This window comes from Octopus sinensis, linkage group LG21 (genome assembly GCF_006345805.1).
Source record: "Octopus sinensis linkage group LG21, ASM634580v1, whole genome shotgun sequence".
NCBI lineage: Eukaryota > Metazoa > Mollusca > Cephalopoda > Octopoda > Octopodidae > Octopus > Octopus sinensis.
The window spans coordinates 17,185,302-17,190,301 of NC_043017.1; the positions used below are offsets into that span (position 1 = coordinate 17,185,302).

Consider the following 5,000-nt stretch of genomic DNA (forward strand, 5'->3'; position numbering starts at 1 on the left):
TTAAGATGACAATTGTTTTCAGATAAGTTGGGGAATCCATATTTGCCATAACCAATTGCTTTATAGAATGGTTGTATACTGTCAATTTAAACGGGAACGTGACAGTAGGGGGTTACACCACCGCTGTTTAGCCCAGGAAGCATCGACGCCTCCTGATGGCTTTTGACACATTTTTCCTGTGTCCTTATATACATCTACGAAGGGAGTCAAAGCCATCAGGAGGCGTCGATGTTTCCTAGGGCTAAACAGCAGTGGTGTAACCCCCTACTGTCACGTTCACGTTAGATTGACAATATACAACCATTCTATCGCCCCACCACTATGAGAGATTTAGAAATTTAATATTTCCAATTGCTTTATATTATCTCAGAACGTTATCTCTCTCCCAGTCTATAATTATTGCTGTCATTGACTGTAAAAAGCCAACACAGTTTGTTATGTGCGACAATAAATTCTTCTGTTAAACGTTCGCGAGATTTGTTCAGATTCTTCTTCATGCAGCAGTAATATCTTCATTCATTGACTCAACCAACTATCACAGCAGCATGGGCGAAATGTAACAATACATCTCGTGCTGGTCTGAAAATGCATTTTGGATAAATGTACAAAGATAGCCTTGGCCTGCGTGGAGTGCGCAGTATGTGTAGACCATACAGGGTGAACAGTATTATACGTTGTTTACTATAGCTGAAAATATAGTATGCTTAAGGAACCAGACAGTCAATTTAGTTACAACACAAGGTGGCTGAACCCGGCGCTATGCTACTGGAGAGCGGAGCTGCTGTTGTTGGTGTTGGTATGGTGGCTTATAAATTTATGTACGTCTTTCCCCAAAAGATTGAAAATAAAGTCATGAAATGAGAGTCATGTAAGGCCCCATGGTGGAAATTGTATCAACCATGTTATAGATATATAACATGGTTATATATCCAAATTGTTTAGCAAGATCCAAATTATTTAGCAACAGGCAAAGAATTCTTTCACTGCATCCAGCTGGCTACAAAAACATCTCAATTTCCAAACCGTCTCGACTTTTGTCGGTTCCTTATATCTCAATTGTCTCCCTTCGTTTAAATAAGGCAGCGATTATATAATTTTAAATTAGTATCACATTAGCGTCAGAACACAGGAACATCGGTTTGATCTTTTAAAATAGTCAACAAAATATAGAACCAGGGACAGATTCTCAATTTTATTCTTGTGTCTAATGTTTAGATTAAAAAATTAATTTAGGGTTTTAATGGTAATTTCTTGGTTGGTCATGTTTGGGAATCCACCCAGAAAATGTAACGATAGAATCCTATGGAAGAAGGCGGCGAGCTGGCAGAATCGTTTGCACACCGGTCGAAATGCTTAGCAGTATTTCGTCTGTCTTATGTTCTGAGTTCAAATTCCGCCGAGGTCGACTTTGCCTTTCATCCTTTCGGGGTCGATTAAATAAGTACCAGTTACGCACTGGGATCGATATAATCGACTTAATCCGTTTGTCTGTCCTTGTTTGTCCCCTCTGTATGTAGCCCTTTGTGGGCAGTAAAGAAATAAGAATCCTATGGAAGAGATATCTATGGACTCTAACCAAACAACTTTCCCAAGAAACTTGGGCAAAGAAATGTGGATTAATACATGATAATTACTTGGTATTTATATTTAAATTAAATTTAAAATTATTTAAAATACAGTAATAATTTATATTTAAATTTACATTTATAATGTCATTTACATTTTTTTCTTTCTTGTTTTCTGGTCTTTTATTTCGTCTTCTGCCTACGGCTGCCTCAACTCCGTTTCCGCCACATTTCATTAATCTGACATTCGATGACCTCACACGAAGCTATCAAAGAACTGTCAACCTACGAGAGTTTTTCACCCTGTGGAATTGTTTTAAGTGTGTATAAATGAAAGAGAGAGAGAGAGAGAGAGAGAGAGAGAAGACGATGACCGTTGACTGAGGAAAATACAGAGAAAGAGGGAAGAAGAGAGAGAAATATGGCTTCACGTACATATGATATTACTCTTACAAGAACCAATTTGAACAGTAAAGAGCAATAGGGTAACTACACATACACACACACACACACACACACATATATATATATATATATATATATATACATGTGTCTGTATGTACTAATATACATATAATGATTTTACAAGCACTCACGCCCACCTACACGCGAAATAACAGCAAGCTCTAGAGTTTGAGCGAATATTAAAGAATAAACAAATAAAATTCAGCGTGCCGCGATATTCCTGACATTTGTCAGAAGACATTGGAAGTGACAGCAAATGTACAGAAGAATCAACCAACACACGCACGAAGGTCATGGAGTCGGTTTGGCGAAGCTTTTCTCCAGCACCAACAACGAAGACTTTCTGATAATGCTAAAGAGAAGTAGGTGGCGAGAGAAGGCAGTAGTAAATTAGAAGAATCTTCAGAGCAGTCAAATGAATATTCCAAATAGTATTTCATTCCGTATTTTTACATCAGGGTTCAAATCTTACTGCAATCAGCCTCACCTTTCGTTCTTCATCATCAACCCAGAAGATGACTGCTTCGAGTCCAACGACTAATAAGGCCGGTTACTCCGTTTCCATGGCATATAAAAGCCCGGGATCCAATGACCTCCGTTGAAGAGGAAGCCAGTTCGTCGCTGGATCATTCATTCACAGGTGAGTGGACAGGTGCAACATGTAAAGTAATGTTTTGTGTGGACCAGGAATCGAAACCACGATTTTGCAACGTGCATCTACAATGCCTCGGCCCTCTCCATTCTCCCCTACGGAGCTGAAACGTAGCCCCTCTCGAAAACCCTGGCAAAGAGGATCGATAGCTTCGACAGCAGAGCACTGAGAACCATCGAGAATATCAGATGATACCATCACGCTTCCAACAAAGAACTACGTGTACACACGCATCAGCCCGCCGCATCCTACCTCTATCCCATAGCTCCCCACATCTGGGACGGTGTTTCTGTTGCATGCCTACATTCTGGACCTCGAGAAGGGCCACCCAACTAACTGACAGAGAGTCAGTTACAAATACACTCTAGTATTTTAACCCCAGGTGTACTTGTGTCTGCTCTCCTCTCTACTGTTTCTACGGCTACTATAATGATTTCTACTTCTTAGAGCTGGCTGGTCTCATTTCACCTCTATTGGATAATTCATACCACATTCGACATCTTCTTCTCCCACCATCCTTGTTATGTCTCTCCCCACCCCGAGGCCTGCAGAGAAATGGACAAATCACTAGAGCCAATCGTTCCCCTTAGAATTCCTTCTTCTGGGTTTCCTTCCTGTAAGTATTCAAATACGAAGTTTCGAAACAAACTCTAATGGCATCAACGTCACTCATCTCGGAAGGCCAGTAAAGGCCAGGGACACTTCCCCTTTCCTAGACCCAGCAAGGAGAAAACATTTTTTAAATTGTGCTACAAAACCCCAAAGATCATCATCACAATTGTAAGGCATAACACAATATTTTCCCAGAACTTAAGGTTTTAGGGGTGTGTGTCGTTAATTGACCGCAGGATTACCTGTTCCAGAGTTAATTTGTCAGAGAATACCTTTAACATAATCCTTAGGCAAAATGCGTGAAAAGCTATACCGTTTGAAACACTGTCGTCTACCTTATCTGCGCTTGGATCGAGATTAGATCCTGTACCCCTCTCATTACTATGTCTTATGTTCAAATGAAGACTATAAATCACAGTGGTTTACAGAAACAGATGTTTAAACAACAGCGAGGGTATGAATCTTTGGTAAAACACCCCCAGCTTCCCCAAGATCCAAATTGTTTAGCAACAGGCAAAGAATTCTTTCACTGCATCCAGCTGGCTACAAAAACATCTCAATTTCCAAACCGTCTCGACTTTTGTCGGTTCCTTATATCTCAATTGTCTCTCTTCGTTTAAATGATTTTATATCTCTCTTTTATTTTTTGGGTTTTTTTTCTAAATGCCTGCCTTGGGGAAGAACTCCCTTACCTTGTAACATTCTGATCAGGTTTTCTTTTGTTTTTTAAATTCTTACCCTAGTTTTCAGAGCTTTGATGTGCATTTCTTTACTTTTGTCGCTTTTTCACATTTCTTCGTCTGTATCTTATCAAGCATTCTTCTTATAAACTAATTAATCACCCAATAAACCCTTTATCACATCACAAAACCCTAAAGGGCCACTGGTAATTACTTGCAGTTGCAATAGTGTATAGAGGTTGAAATGGAATACATATTCTCAGACGTACACACACACACACACACACACGAACATACACTCACACACACACGAACATACACACACGAACATACACTCATGAGCACACATGCACACACATACACAGGAATACACGAACAAACATAGACGGACACTTAATGGATCTCCGTCAGTTTCAACAGCGAGCTATTCAGTTGCTCAGTAAAATGAGTTGTTGTTTGTTCCTTCTCGAGCCATGCCTGGCTCATAAGGGCCGGTTTCCCGGCGTATAGGTTCCCCACCTGGACGGGACGCCGGTCCGTCGCAGGTGCGCTGCAAGATGCAGGAGGAAAATGTGAGAGAGAAAGTTGTGGCGAGAGAGTCAGCAGAAGTTCGCCATTACTTTCTGTCGGAGATGCGTGGAGCTTAGGTGTTTCGCTCATAAACACACACATCGCCCGGTCTGAGATTCGAACCCTCGATCCCTCGACCGCGAGTCCGCTGCTCTAACCACTACGCCATGTGCCTCCACCAGTAAAATGAGTAACTCACTGTAAGTCACTGAGTGTTTCGCAGACAAAGCTACCCATACTGAATTTTCCATATACATACGGGTACTCTTACTGAGTATTCCATACAAATACACGGGTACCCTGAAAAATAATTAAAATGGTAATAGACCACTTACCGAGTAATAACTTCGCCGTTGAACTTAGGGAAACGACCCATGCTGTATCTACGGCACTGCGACCAAATTCTTCGACCAATTTTAAGTAAATTATTCCATTGGAACGTTCTAAACCACCTGA

General features: G+C 40.8%; 1 long non-coding RNA gene across 1 annotated transcript in view; it reads right to left on the reverse strand.

The window, feature by feature from the left end:
• Nucleotides 1-4,880: 4,880 nt before the first annotated feature.
• LOC115223033 overlaps nt 4,881-5,000 on the reverse strand; it is a 105,217-nt gene continuing 105,097 nt past the window's right edge. The window contains exon 4 of the long non-coding RNA XR_003882766.2: nt 4,881-4,996. This is a non-coding gene — a long non-coding RNA (uncharacterized LOC115223033). The remainder of the gene's footprint in view (nt 4,997-5,000) is intronic.